Below are 16,561 nucleotides of genomic sequence, written 5' to 3' on the forward strand. Positions count from 1 at the left end.
CATTGTTACAGTTAGAGGCCTTCTTGGTTCTCTACAATGACACTGAGCACATTTGTAAGGGGTTCCCATTGTTTGGTCTTAAACAACCATTTTTCAAAGAAGGAAGAAAAAAACTTGGCACACTACCATTTAAGTTGTTTGTTTCTTCACAAATGGTGAAAATTCTAAAGAAAAGACAAGGAATAATCATAATGTGTGGCCAACATTATAAATATGGAATTATAAATTTAAACATTTGTGCAGGGAGCTCATCTTGGTGCTCTGTGGTGACATAGATGGATGGGATAGGGAGGCATTAGGGACGTCCAAGAGGTAGGGAATATATGTATATATATAGCTGATTCACTTTGTCGTACAACAGAAACTAATACAACATTGTAAAGCAACTATACTCCAATAAAGAAAGAAATAAATAAAGTATAAAAAGTAAATAAATCTGGTAGTCAATGCAGCTCCGTGGGGTCTCTGCATCTAGTAGGGTCAGTCTCTGCATTCCTGATGATGCTTACTTTTATCCATTTTCCCATGTTCTTCACTGCTGCCTCTTATCCCTCCCATCTGTTCCATCAAAGGTCCAGGGTGTCCCCCAGGCCACCTTGTCTTCTTCCACAAAAGCCACCCTTTGTCCATGCCCTGGCCATCACAGAAGCCACCTCTGTCTCCACCACAGCCACCTCTGAACATTCCACTAGAACCACTATGGTCCATGAGGCCACCTCGTGCTCTCAGCATGCTACCAGGGCTACCTCTGCCATGGTCACTGCCCGGGGGTGGGAAAGGTGGTGGGAGAAAGCCTTCAGGCTTTGGGGCCTTACACTGGTTGCAATCTGTTCTACAGGTGAAGTTCTGCTTTATACATGCCTGATTGGGGCACTGCCAGTCTCCAACTTGGTGCTGGACCTTTCTTCCTCCAGACAGGTTCCCTTGGGAACTGAGGGCCCTCTTGGTGGGAAGCGTCCTCTGTCTCCTCCTCAGCCTCCCATGTAACCCATGGGTCCTCTAGGACCTCCCAGGTCCCTTGGACCTCCTCAGAGAAGTGGCGCCATCCCTCTGCCCTCACGGGGTGGCATTCCTCCCTGCATGCTGTTCATTGGAGGCTTCTTCCAAGCCAGAGAAATTTTAAGTTTACTCCCTTGAAAAATCCTTCCCATCAAACCACTCGACAGCAGTATTGGCAGTTTGTGGGTCTTCATAGGACACTGTAGTATCACCTTTGGCCTTTCCTGTTTCCTTTTCCAAGTATATATGAATCATGGGTTGTCTCTTGTTCACCTTAACAACTCCACACTGCTTAAAGAAGTCTGCCAGATCATCTAGAGTCACACTGTCATTTAATTTCTGCACATAAATTGCACTGTTGTCAGAGTCTTCATCTGGATCTGCAGGTGGGCCTAAATCAAGATCTGGTCCTTCATCTATGGGTCCACCAGGCTAATTGAAGCCACCTTGCTCTTCAGTGCCCATTCCACCACGTCCTTTTCCCCATCCACCTGTGTTCATGCTTCCAGGATCAAATCCTCCTCTTCCACTGCCTTGGTTATCAGGGCCACTCATGCTCTGGTTCTCTCCTGGATTTAGATTTCAAAGAATTATCAGTGTTCTGTGATTACAACAACTGAAAAATCTCAACAAAAATCATAGTGAAAAATCAAAATAGTTGTCCAGACTAGGATAAATATCTAAAGGTTCTCCATGTCTTTAGGCTAAAATAGATCTTGAACAGTATTATGCTTTTACTTTTTAAATATGAATTACTGTACTTTACCTGCACTAAGTAACCACTTTGAAACACATTGCTTTGGGGGTATTATTGAGAAGTAAATATATAAGCAAAATTCTTCATGGAATATATTAAGCTCTAGCTGTAAATTAGCTGTTTTGAGCACTTAATTAAAATACTATCTCATTATTTTCTTAAGTACAGTGATTTCCCTATAAGAAATAGAGTTTAAGATATCAAGAACATGAATTTGCAATCACCCAGCTTAATCAAGCCTGAGTATCCCCATTGCCTACTAATCTATCAGAAACTGATGTGGTTATACATTGTTCATTCAGGTGTGCTGCCGATATGACTCATACTGGCAGAAAGCTCAGGTTCATTAGATAAAAATCAAACTTGATCTTGCATTGTAATGTAGTCTTCTAACATGCATTTAAGAAACAATAATGTAGCTCTTTGTGGTTGCAACCACTTCTATTATTTTCTCCTAGGATATTGTACATATGCTCTTTTGATTTAATCAAATGTATTACAATCACACTTTATCTTACTAACACAACTTTTTTTGAGTACTAAAAAATTCCTCCTGACCCAGCTAAAGAAGAACATGTGATAGAATTTTATTCTTAGAGAATGGGAATGAATTTTTTAATTATCCATATGTTCCTACCCAAAATTCCAAGGACAGAGATCTGCTTGACCACTGGCTAGAAGTAATAGTATCTGGAAGTATGAAGTCAAAAAGCAGAGCAAAGCTGTGTTTACATGAGGTGAATTCTAAATTTCGGTTACGTTAGGTTAGGGTGTGAGCTTTCTTAGCTACCACTAACTGGAATGCAATTATGTATTACTGATCAGGTATTCAATAGTCAAAAATTAGTGGTACATAAAGTATTGCTTTGGCATTTAAGTAGTTACTATCCTCATGAACTATATACTGTCTTGTCATGTATGACAAGATCTGGGACCCAAGTGATAGTCTGAGATACATACAATCTTGAATAATTTTACGTATGTGAGACAGAGTGGGCTAGATACTTGCACCACTCTGACTTGATCTGATCAGCTTAGAGCTTCAAGAAGCCAACTGTATAATAACTCTATTGTTTATTGGGATTCCTTTTCCTTGCTTGTCTTTTTTATAAGATCTCTGAAATGCAGCTCTGTTATGGTCAATAGTTTTAGAGAATGAACTTATAATTACCAGGGGGAAGGGCAGGGAGAAGGGATAGACTGGGAGTTCAGGAATAACATGCACACACAGCTATATTTAAAATAAAATGTCTTTCCATGAAAAAATTTTTTTTTTGTTTTCTCAGATATTTTTTTATGCCAGAAGACTGTTGTTTTTAATGTTTTTTCATGTTATATAGTTTTTTGAGTCATATAGCAAGTATTGTTGCCATGCAAACTATAGGTGTAAAACAGAGAAATTAATGTTTATTCTTCCTTTCTTTTAACAACCATGCAATGAGCACCACCAGTTTTATGCAGGTCTAACTCTGTGATATGCAGAAAGATGAATAATGAAGCAGCCGTTGATCACAGGGTCTAACAATCCAGAAGGGAAAGCAAAAAGTACAGATGCATACAATAACCACAATTGTTAAAAGTGCATTTCATGAGTGGTGTTGAGAAATGCTGGGGCTATGAAAGAGAAAGATCAATTTGATTTTGGAGTATCAGGAAAGACTTCACGAAGTCAATAGTTAAAGCAATGTTTGTAGATAAGCACTGCAGAAAACCAAAATTTAATCTCTTCTTTCATTTTCTATTTGATGTTTAAATCTCCATACCTCACTCGACCTTTCTCATTTGTAACAGGAGATTTAAAGCTTTTGTCTTAAGGACAGATTGCATATCTAAATATAAAAGGCAAAACCTAAAGGATTTACAAAAAAATCGTAGGAGAAAATCTTTATGCTCTTAGAATAGGACAAGCTTCCTTAAACAGTACATAAAGAGGTTAAGAACATATAAATCTTTTGTTTTGTCTTCATCAACCAGTAATACAGTGGAAGACGGATGGACAAACTAGAAGATGTGAAGATATTGGTGATATTATGTCTGAAAAATGACTCATATCTTAAATATTTTTAAAAATCTCTCAGAATTAGGTAAGGAGAAGACATTTAAAAATAGGTGAGAGACTTGCCAGTCACATCACAAGATAGGATGTCCACTTGCCCCATAAACATGAAAAGTGTTTGACTGCATTTATTATTGAAGAAATGTAAAATAGAATCACAATACATATAATTTTACTAGAAGAGTGGAAATGACAAAAGAAAATTCCAAATGTTGAGGAAGATGTGGAGGAACTAGAATTTTTATGTACTCTTAGTAGAAGTATAAACTGATAAAACCACATAGGAAGCTGTTTGACAGTTTCCAATCGAGTGTAAGTTTACCATATGTCTCAGCAATTCCAGCCCTAGGAATATACCTGTATTGTATCCTATTGCTTCTGTAATAAACTACCTTAAACTTAGTGTCTTAAAACAACACAAATTTGTTATCTTACAGTTCTTTAAATCAAAAGCCTCATCAGGTCTCAGTGGGCTAAAATAGAGGTGTCTTATGTTCCTTTCAGCACTTTCTAGGTTAGAGTCTGTTCTGAAGCCATTCCCAACTTCTAGAAGAGTCCTGCATTCCTCGAGTCATGGCCAAGCCCTCCATTATTAACGCCAGGAATGTTGGATTCTCTCACCCTTCTTCCTTCATTATCTCTCTCTCTCTCTCTCTCTCTCTCTCTTTCTCTCTCGGCCTGTCTCTCTCTCTTTGTGCCTTTCTGTCATCTCTCTGCCTCTCTCTTTGCCTGTATCTCTGTCCCTCTTTGTTTCTGTCTCTCCTTTTCTCTATCTCTCTGATTTTCTTTCTCTCTGTCTGTCTCTTTCTCCTTCTCTCTTTCTTTCACCCACTGTAGCCAGAAAAGTTTCTCTGCTTTTAAAGACCCATGTGATCAATTGGGCCCATCTGAATAACCTAGCTCACTAACTCCATCCATCTTCAAGTTCTTAAATTAGACACACCTGTAAAGTCCAATTGGTGATGTAACATACTGACAGATTTAAGGATTTAGAAAGTAGTTATAAAGTTCAAAAACAGGCAAAACTCATCACTATATTAGAAATCATGATGGGGGTACCCTTGTGGAGGATATAATTTATGATTAGAAGAGGACATGGGTGGGGGACTTTTCCAGGATGATAGAACTGTTCTGTCTCTTATCCTGGGTAAATTGTTTAGTGTGTGAAAATTATGTATGTTATGCTTAAATATTACATTTGAAAAATCTGTTGTACTAACTTCACAGAGCAGTAGATATAATAACCATATGATATAACAATATTGGAAATTATTTTTATTGGACTATACTATTTGACAGATGTTGTACAGATTTTTTTGTTCTGTTCCCACATACCCCATATGATAATCATTATTATCCCCATTTAACAAATGAAGGGGCTAAGAACCAGAAGTGTTAAGTAGCATAGCTAATAAAGATCACCTTGACTTAAAAGAAAATTAGTTTTGTTTTTTACTTTTTGCTTCTATAGAATGGAAATCACCTGGGACCTTACTTATATCAAACTTTATCCCTTTCTATATAATATTGGAAATTTTGACCACACTTCTTTATTAGATTCTATTTACTATTTTCTGGTCAGAGACAAATAATTATCTATAACTACATGCAGCATGTAACCAAACTATTTAGGAAAAGAGTTTCAGTTGCTTCCATGCATTTTCTAGACAATAACATTGAAACCTGAAATGCCATTGCATTCCAGAGTATACAGCCAGGACTTCTGCTTTTCAAAAGGATACTGTTCTTATAAATCATGGGAGGAAATGAGGTCCTGGAAATGCTAAAGGAGTCTGTAGAGCTATGGGATTCCCTCAACCTTTACCAACAGGTTTCTAGAATACTCCAATTATCTCTGCAGGATCAGGTATGCTTAAGATGGACTCTTCAACACTATAGAGAATACATCCCTTGCCTAGTCTTTGAGGTAAGATTGTTTCATAGAACTTTGGGGTTGCTTCTCTGGTCTAAGATTCTGAGTTTGGAAATGCTATTTGGGATGGGTCTCCCTAAATGGTAACTAAAATCTTTGGTTCTTATGTATTGGTCTGATGGTGGCTACTAGGATATTTGGTTAATCAGTTGCATACTAAAAAAAATATAATGAATTTTTAAATTTCTCATACTTTTGCCACTTCTTGGAATCAAGTTTACCATTATGTCCTGGTAAGACAAGATATATCAGAAACAAAGGAGATTAAGATTCAACCTAAATTCAAATTATGTACTTCTTTATCACATATTCTAGTTATATATTATCAGGATAGATCAGGTATAGGAAATAAATCTGATGCTTTAAACATATTTAACTCCAATATTTTTAGTTTTCTTATTTATATTGGGACTTCAGCATTATTTATTCCAGGCACCCGAAATAATGGGTCAGAATTATTCACATAATTAAACTTGTATACTAAATATGTTTACACATTTCTCTCACATATAAACTACAAATGTGAGCTCTAAAGAGTTTTTTCATTGAGTTCCATACTTTTAAAATATATAATTCAAAATATTATTTTGAAACTATTTAAAATATCTATACAAAAGACACTTGAAAGTGCTAGAAAATCTTCATTTTGGAGAAAGAAAGAGAGTTGGGGGGTTGTCAATGTCATAAAAAATTAGATTTTGAAGACAAAAAAGAGAAGAATAAACATAAAGGAAAAGCTGCATTACTATAATCACCTGACAAATGACTTCTACATTTCTATGTTCTTTTAATTTTGGAGTAAGTGGAAAATATTAAAAAGCGTGCCAAAATGAGATATGAGATATAGATTTTCCCCTGGTTTTCTCAACTTATAGAAAAAAAAAAGCAATATTGCTTTTTGTTTCTGCAACTAGGAAAAGTCAAAAAGAACTCGCTAAAATGCACATCCTCCCACAATTTATTTTTGGTGTGCCAGGCCAAATTGTTGCAGAAGGATACTTGTTGAATTTCAATCTGGCTTGCCGTCTATCAGCACTTCAGTGCACTTCCACCATCACTTTGCATGCAAGATTGGTAGACAGATAAGGTTACAACAGGAAAACAAGGTAGTTTATCACATGGAGGCTGCAACCCAGAAGTTCTGGATTCAAATGCAAAAAGTTATGCCTCTCTATGCTCCGCTTTTTTTCATCCCTAAGATGAGAGTAACATTAATAATAGCACCTACCTCACAGTGTTGTTGTGACAATTAACTGAGCTAATATTTAAAAATTGCTTAGAACAATGTCCAGAATATTAGAAATGTTGCATAAGTTTTAGCCACAGTATATAGACTTTTCTTTAGCTCAAGTGAAAGCATGATATTTCTTGGAAATGTAGAGGGAACTGCCCTTGAAGGCCAGTAAATATATGTTTGAAAAATATTATCTTTATCCTGAAGGAGCAGCTAAAGTTATTGAAAGGACTGCCAGGACACATTCACTGGTTATCTGATTTTCAGAATGGGCTCTGAGCCTAGAGTTGGATTTAGTCTCCTCTGTTTCTAGAGCTGTCTACTGGCCACACATTTAAATGAGCACTTTTATTGCCCAGAAACATACAGACATCAGGCTAAGCTTTCTATACGACAACAGAAGAATCTGCACCTGACTAAGCTAAGGCAGTGCCCCTATAGGACTGCATAAGTCCTAAGGAATGGCTGTCTGTACTACTGCTTGTGTAACTAGTTATGTTAGAAAGAGAACATGTCTCTGGTAAATGATTCTCGAACACATGAGTGAAGTAGCATGCATATGGATTTTGTTTTGTTTTGTTTTCTGTTTACATTCAACATGTAGAGAATAAACAACATGTACTACAATGTGTACCACATTGAAAGAAAACTCAAATGATATTGTTGAATTTATAAGGAAAAAGCATTAGAGTGTTACCACTAATTTTTACTTAAAGAGATTTACCAAATAATTCTTAAAATAAGCAATATCCCCAAGAACACTTCAAATGTTTTCAATATTCAACACGTATTTATTGAGCACTACTATGGGCCAAGTACCAATCTTACCCAATCTTAATTTAAGTGAGAGTAGATGTAGAAAAATACTGTATTGGGATTTAAACCATCTTTCTTAGCCTTTGTTATTTGACATTTATACAAGTATTTTTTGTATACTTGACATTACTAAGTATAATTTACACAGTTAATTTTCTGTCAATGGGTACTTTAACCACAAAAACACTAAAATTACTTCCAGTTATAGTAATACATAACTTTACTGATTTTTCCAATCAAAAGTGACTAAAAACAATAATTTAAGAATATATGACATTATTGTCCCTTATATTAACTAATGTGGTCTTTAAATTAGTATATTGCTGAATGCTACTTAAAAAGAAAAGAATTGGAGGAGATAAACCACTGGGGAGCAAAGTTTAAACTTATATTCCTCTGTTTCTTGTAAACTGGTTATTATTTTCTTTAAATGTTATTAAACGGAACAGAGGCTCTCTGAGATAGTCAACTGTTCTAGTAGTTACATCTATTTTTTAATCTCACAAGAGTGTAATATTTAACTGTGAGAACTGAGATGACCCTAGAGTTTTCTTTGTTAATAAGAAATTGAATTTGTCCATTTGACTAAAGCATAGCTTTTGACTCCACTCTTTGGCAATGTGGATGCTGTCTGAATTGTTTTTTCATATTCACAGCAGGATGGCAGTTCCATTCGCAAAGTTCCTAGTCCAATTTTCATATCTAGCAAAATTTAATCCATGTGATCTGAGATTTTACACTTTCTAGTCTCATTTTCTGAACTTCTTTTATCCTAAATAGATGCAACTCATGAGAAATAATGAGACTCTAACCTCCTACTCTTTTTTTTATTTTTGTGATACGTGGGCCTCTCACTGCTGTGGCCTCTCCCGTTGTGGAGCACAGGCTTCAGACACGCAGGCCCAGTGGCCATGGCCCACGGGCCCAGCCGCTCTGTGGCATGTGGGATCCTCCCGGACCGGGGTACAAACCCGTGTCCCCTGCATCAGCAGGCGGACTCTCAACCACTGTGCCATCAGGGAAGCCCAAACCTCCTGCTCTTAAGGATGATTTTTACAGCTCCCAAGTTATAATTCTCCACCAAAACTTCCTCTCTAAATCCATCCTGGCTTGTTTTCTCAGTCTCTGTCTCCTAATGAAAGTAAAAAGAAAAATATTGATGAAACACTAAAAAATGAATAGTAAATCAAGTATCTATAGGGCAGGATAGTTACTCAGTTTCAAAGCTTACCCAAAATTACATTTTCAACCAGTTGTTCAAATAATTGAAAAAAGATGAAGGGTATGTCTACCTATTTATGGAAGGGAAGGCAGTGGTGAGCCACTTCTGCTATTTTATACTTGGCTGAGCAACTGTGTATTTTTTTAAAAATATAATACCGCTCCAATTTCAATTACTAGCTATTGTTCCTTAATTTTTGGCAACTGTTTGGCCTTCAATTATTGTTTTTATACTTTTCTCTGTGTTCATGTGTATTTTACTGGGAAAATAGAAGAAATTGAGGTTGCTGGACCAATGTCATTTTTTAAAAACAACTTTATTGAGATATAATTTATATGACATAAAATTAACTCATTTCAAGTATATAATTCAATGTTTTTTAGTATGTTCAGAGTTCTGCAAGCAGCATCCTAACCAATTTTAGGAAATTTTAATAAACATTAAAAAGAAACCTGATAGCCATTAGCTTTCTCTCCCCATTTCTTGCCCAAATCCTCCAGGCACAGGCAACTACTAATACATGTTCTCTTTATACATTTGCTTATTCTGGACATTTCATACAAATGACATAGAATACGTGGTCTTTAGTGACTGGCTTATTTCACCTAGTATAATGTTTTAAATGTTTATCCATGTTTTGGCATATATCACTACTTTGTTTCTTTTATGACCAAATGATAGTCATTTGTATGTATATACTACATGTTGTTTATCTGTAAATTAGTTAATGCATTGGTTCAACTTTTTGGCCATTGTTAGAAATGCTGCTATGAACATTTACGTAATTTTTTTCCAAAACTTTTAGTGGAGTATAGTTGATTTACAATGTTGTGTTAGTTTCCAGTGTACAGCAAAGTGAATCAGTTATACATATACATATATCCACTCTTTTTTAGATTCTTTTCCCATATAGGCCGTTACAGAGTACTGAGTAGAGTTCCCTGTGCTATACTGTAAGTCCTTATTAGTTGTCTATTTTATATATAGTAGTGTGTATATGTCAATCCCAATCTCCCCATTAATCCCTCTCCTCCTCTTATGCCCTGGTAACCATAATTTATTATGATTACTCTATTTCTGTTTTGTAGATAAGTTCATTTCTATGCTTTTCTTTAGATTCCACATATAAGCATATTGTATGATATTTGTCTTTCTTTATCCAACTTACTTCATTCAGTATAACAATCTCTAGGTCCATCCATGTTGCTGCAAAAGGCATTCTTTAATTCTTTTTTATTGCTGAGTAATATTCAGTTGTATATACGTACCACTTTTTCATTATCCATTCTTCTGTTGATGGACATTTAGGTTGCTCCCATGTTCTGGCTATTGAAAATAGTGTTTCAATGAGCATAAGGTGCATGTATCTTTTTGAATTATGATTTTCTCTGGATATATGCACAGGAGTGGGATTGTTGGAGCCTATGGTAGCTCCATTTTTAGTTTTTAAGGAAACTCCATACTGTTCTCCATAGTGGCTGTACCAATTTACATTCTCACCAACAGTGCATGAGGGTTCCCTTTCTCCACACCTACTCTAGCATTTATTGTTTGTAGATTGTTTGGTGATAGCCATTCTGAGAGGTGTGAGGTGATATATCATTTAGTCTTGATTTACATTTCCCTAATAATTAGTAATTAGTAATAATAATTAGTAATTAGTAATGTATCTTTTCTGTACCTCTTGGTCATCTATATGTCTCTTTTGGAGAAATGTCTACTTAGATCTTCTGCCCATTTTTTGATTGGGTTGTTTGATTTTTTGATATTGAGCCACTTGAGCTGTTTGTATATTTAGAATATTAATCCCTTTTTTGTTGCTTCATTTGAAAATACTTTTTCCAATTCTGAGGGTTGTCTTTTTGTTTTGTTTATGGTTTTCTTTACTGTACTGAAGCTTTTACATTTCATTAGGTCACATTTGTTTATTTTTCTTTTTATTTTCATTACTCTAGGAGGTGGATCAAAAAAGATCTTGCTGTAACTTATGTCAGAGTGTTCTGCCTATTTTATCCTCTAAGAGTTTTATAGTATCTGGCCTTATATTTAGGTCTTTAATCCATTTTGAGTTTACTTTTGTGAATGGTGTTAGGGAGTATTCTAATTTCATTTTTTTACATGTAGCTGTCCAGTTTTCCCAGCACCACTTATTGAAGAGACTCTTATTTCTCCATTGTACATTCTTATCTCCTTTGTCATAGATTAGGTGACCATAGGTGCATGGGTTTATCTCTGGACTTTCTATCAAGTTCCATTGATCTATATTTCTGCTTTTGTGCCAGTACTATACTATTTTGATGACTGTATCTTTGTAGTATAGTCTGAAGTCAGGGAGCCTGATTCCTCCAAGTCCATTTTACTTTCTCAAGATTGCATCTACTATTCGGGGTCTTTTGTGTTTCCATACAAATTGTAAAATTTTCTCCAATTCTGTGAAAAATGCCATTGGTAATTTGATAGGAATTGCATTGAATCTGTAGATTATTTTGGGTAATACAGTCATTGTGACAATATTGATTCTTCCAATCCATGGACCTAGTATATGTCTTCATCATTTGTTTGTGTCATTTTTATCTCTTTCATCAGTATCTTATAGTTTACTGAGTATAGATCTTTTGCCTCCTTAGGTAGGTTTATTCCTAGGTATTTTATTGCTTTTGTTGCAATGGTAAATGGGATTGTCTCCTTAATTTCTCTTTCTGATATTTCATTGTTAGTGTGTACGAATGCAAGAGATTTCTGTGTATTAATTTTGGTTTTTTTTTTTGTTTGTTTTTGTTTTTTTTGCATTACGCGGGCCTCTCACTGCTATGGCCTCTCCCATTGTGGAGCACAGGCTCCGGATGGGCAGGATCAGCAGCCGTGGCTCACAGGCCCAGCCACTCCATGGCATGTGGGATCTTCCCGGACCGGGGCATGAACCTGTGTCCCCTGCATTGGCAGGCAGACTCTCAACCACTGCACCATCAGGGAAGTCCTGTATATTAATTTTGTATCCTGCAACTTTACCAAATTCTTTGATGAGCTCTAGTAGTTTTCTGGTAGCATCTTTAGGATTTTCTATGTAAAGTTTCATGTCATCTGCAAACAGTGACAGTTTTACTTTTTATCCAAGTTGGATTCCTTTTATTTCTTTTTCTTCTCTGATTTCTGTGGCTAGGACTTCCAAACTATGTTGAATAATAGTGACAAAAGTGGATAGCCTTGTCTTGTTCCTGATCTTAGAGGAAATGTTTTTAGTCTGAAAGCAGCAAAATACACTTTCTCCTCAGGTGCATATGGAACATTCTCCATGATAGATCACATCTTGGGTCACAAATCAAACCTCAGTAAACTTAAGAAAGTTGGAATCATATCAAGCATCTTTTCCAACCACAACACTATGATATTAGAAATCAATTACAGGAAAAAAAAAACATTTAAAAACACGGGAGCTTAAAGATGGTGGAAGAGTAAGATGTGGAGATCACCTTCCTCCCCACAAATACATCAGAAATACATCTACATGTGGAACTGCTCCTATAGAACACCTACTGAATGCTGGCAAAAGACCTCAGCCCTCCTCAAAGGCAAGAAACTCCCCACGTACTTGGGTAAGGCAAAAGAAAAAAACAGAGATAAAGGAATAGGATGGGACCTGCACCAGTGGGAGGGAGCTGTGAAGGAGGAAAGGTTTCCACACACTAGGAAGCCCCTTCATGGGCGGAGACTGCGGGTGGTGGAGGGGGGAAGCTTTGGAGCCACAGAGGAGAGCACAGCAGCAGGGGTGCAGAGGTAAAAGTGGAGAGATTCCCGCACAGAGGATCAGTGCTGACCAGTACTCACCAGCCCGAGAGGCTTGTCTGCTCACCCGGCAGGACAGGTGGGGGCTGGGAGCTGAGGCTCGGGCTTCCTTTGGATCCCAGGGAAAGGACTGGGTTTGATGGCGTGAACACAGCCTGAAGGGGGCTAGTGCACACAGCTAGCCAGTAAGGAGTCCAAGAAAATGTCTGGAGCTGCCTAAAAGGCAAGAGACTTTTTCTTCCCCCTTTGTTTCCTGGTATGTGAGGAGAGTGGATAAACAGCACAGCTTAAAAGAGCTCCAGAGAGGGCCGTGAGCTGTGGCTATCAGAAAGGACACCAGATACAAGCATGGCACTCTAAGGCTGCTCCTGCCACCAACAAGAAGCCTGTGAGCAAACACAGGTCACTATCCACACCACCCCTCCCGATAGCCTGTGCAGCCCGCCACTGCCAGAGTCCCCTGATCCAGGGACAACTTCCCCAGGAGATCGCACGGTGCACCTCAGGCTGTTGCAACATCACATTGGCCTCTGACACCACAGGCTCACCCCACATCTGTACCACACCCTCCGCCTGGCCTGAGTGAACCAGAGCCCCCGAATCAGCTGCTCCTTTAACCCAGTCCTGTCTGAGCGAAGAACAGGCACCCTCAGGCGACATACACGCAGAAGCAGGTCCAAAACCAAAGCTGAACCCCAGGAACTGTGAAAACAAAGAAGAGAAGGGAATAACTCTCCCAGCAACCTCAGGAGCAGTGGATTAAAGCTCCACAATCAACTCGATATACCCTGCATCTGTGGAATACCTGAATAGACAACAAATCATCCCAAATTGAGGAGGTGGACTTTGGAAGCAAATGTATAGTTCTTTTTCCCTGTTTTCCTCTTTTTCTGAGCGTGTATCTATATGCTTCTCTGTGTGATTTTGCCTTTTACCATTCGTCCTAGGGTTCTGTCTGCCCCCCCTTTTTTTTTTAAACTTCTTTTTCTTAATAATTATTTTTACTTTAAAAACTTTATCTTATTTTATTTTACTTTTGTTTTATCCTCTTTTTTCTTACTTTCTATTTTTTCTCCCTTTTATTCTGAGCTGTGTGGATGAAAGGCTCTTGGTGCTCCAGCCAGGGGTCAGTGCTGTGCCTCTGAGGTAGGAGAGACAACTTCAGGACACTGCTCCACAAAAGACCTCCCAGCTCCATGTAATAACAAATGACAAAAATCACTAAGAGATCTCCAGGTCAACGCCAAAACCCACCTCCACTCAATGACCAGCAAGCTACACTGCTGAACACACTGGCCAAAAAAGCTAGCAAGACAGGAGCACAAACACATCTGTTAACAGAGAGGCTTCCTGAAAATCATAATAAAGACACAGACATACCAAAACACACCACAACACATGGACCTGCCCACCAGAAAGACAAGATCCAGCCCCATCCCCCATAACACAGGCACTAGTCCCCACTACCAGGAAGCCTACACAACCCACTAAACCAACCTTAGCCACTGGGGACAGACACCAAAAACAACAGGAACTACGAACCTGCAGCCTGCAAAAAGGAGACCCAAAACACAGTAAATTAAGCAAAATGAGAAGATAGAAAAACACACAGCAGATTAAGGAGCAAGGTAAAAACCCATGAGACCTAACAAATGAAGAGGAAATAGGCAGTCTACCTGAAAAAAAATTCAGAATAATGATAGTAAAGATGATCCAAAATCTTGGAAATAGAATAGAGAAAATATAAGAAATGTTTAGCAAGGACTTAGAATAATGAAACAGCAAACAAAAAATGATGAACAACAAAATAAATGAAATTAAAAATTCTCTAGAGGGGATCAATAGCAGAATAACTGAGGCAGAAGAACAGATAAGTGACCTGGAAGATAAAATAGTGGAAACAAATACTGCAGGGCATAATAAAGGAAAAAGAATGAAAAGAACTGAGGACACTCTGAGAGACGACTGGGACAACATTAAATGCATCAACATTCGAATTATAGGGGTCCCAGAAGAAGAAGAGAAAAAGAAAGGGACTGAGAAAATATTTGAAAAGATTATAGTTGAGAACTTCTTTAACATGGGAAAGGAAATAGTTAATCAAGTCCAGGAAGCACAGAGAGTCCCATACAGGATAAATCCAAGAAGAAACACGCCAAGAAACATAGTAATCAAACTATCAAAAATTGAATACAAAGAAAACATATTAAAAACAGCAAGGGAAAAACAACAAATAAAACACAAGGGAATCCCCATGAGGTTAACAGCTGATCTTTCAGCATAAACTCTGCAAGCTAGAAGGGAGTGGCAGGACATATTTAAAATGATGAAGGAGAAAAACCTACGCCCAAGATTACTCTACCCACCAAGGATCTCACTCAGATTGGATGGAGAAATTAAAGGCTTTACAGACGAGCAAAAGCTAAGAGAATTCAGCACCACCAAACCAGCTTTACAACAAATGGTAAAGGAATTTCTCTAGGCAGTAAACACAAGAGAAGGAAAACACCTACAATAACAAACCCAAAACGATTAAGAAAATGGGAATAGGAACATACATATCGATAGTTAGCCTAAATGTAAATGGATTAATATTCCAACCAAAAGACTTAGACTGGATAAATTGATACAGAAACAGGACCCGTATATATGCTGTCTACAAGAGACCCACTTCAGACTTAGGGGCACATACACACTGAAAGTGAGGGGATGGAAAAAGATATTCCATGCAAATGGAAATCAAAAGAAAGCTGGAGTATCAATTCTCATATAAGAAAAAATAGACTTTAAAATAAAGACTATTACAAGAGACAAAGTAAGACACTAGATAATGATCAAGGGATTGATGCAAGAAGAAGATATAAAAATTGTAAATATTTATGCACCCAACATAGAAGCATCTCAATACATAAGGCAAATACTAACAGCCATAAAAGGAGAAATCGACAGTAACACAATCATAGCAGGGAACTTTAACACCCCACTTTCACCCATGGACAGATCATCCAAAATGAAAATAAATAAGGAAACACAAGCTTTAAATGATACATTAACCAAGGTGGACTTAATTGATATTTATAAGACATTCCATCCAAAAACAACAGAAAACACTTTCTTCTCAAGTGCTCATGGAACATTCTCCATGATAGATCATATCTTGGGTCACAAATCAAGCCTTGGTAAATTTAAGAAAATTGAAATCATATCAAGTATCTTTTCCGACCACAATGCTATGAGACTAGATATCAATTACAGGAAAAAAATCTATAAAAAAATACAAACACATGGAGGCTAAACAATACACTACTTAATAACGAAGAGATCACTGAAGAAATCAAAGGGGAAATCAAAAAATACCTAGAAATAAATGACAATGAATAAACAATGACGCAAAACCTATGGGAGGTCTTTCCTGCTGGGACAGTGGTTGAGAGACCGCCTGCTGATGCAGGGGACATGGGTTCATTCCCCAGTCCGGGAAGATCCCACATGCCGTGGAGTGGCTAGGCCTGTGAGCCATGACAGCTGAGCCTGTGTGTCCGGAACCTGTGTTCCACAACGGGAGAGGTCACAACAGTGAGAGGCCCGTGTACCGAAAAATAACAACAACAAAAAAAAACCTATGGGATGCAGCAAAAGCAGTTCTAAGAGGGAATCTTATACCAATACAATCCTACCTTAAGAAACAAGAAACATCTCAAGTAAACAACCTAAGCTTACACCTGAAGCAATTAGAGAAAGAAGAACAAAAAATCCCCAAA

The 16,561-nt window shown here is 37.4% G+C and overlaps 1 pseudogene; it reads right to left on the reverse strand.

Annotated features, from left to right (window-relative positions):
* Positions 1 to 471: 471 nt before the first annotated feature.
* Positions 472 to 13,460, reverse strand: LOC136126885 (RNA-binding protein EWS pseudogene; annotated as a pseudogene).
* Between the last annotated feature and the right edge of the window lie 3,101 nt (positions 13,461 to 16,561).

The sequence above is a fragment of the Phocoena phocoena genome, chromosome 8, assembly GCF_963924675.1.
Source record: "Phocoena phocoena chromosome 8, mPhoPho1.1, whole genome shotgun sequence".
Classification (NCBI taxonomy): Eukaryota; Metazoa; Chordata; class Mammalia; order Artiodactyla; family Phocoenidae; genus Phocoena; species Phocoena phocoena.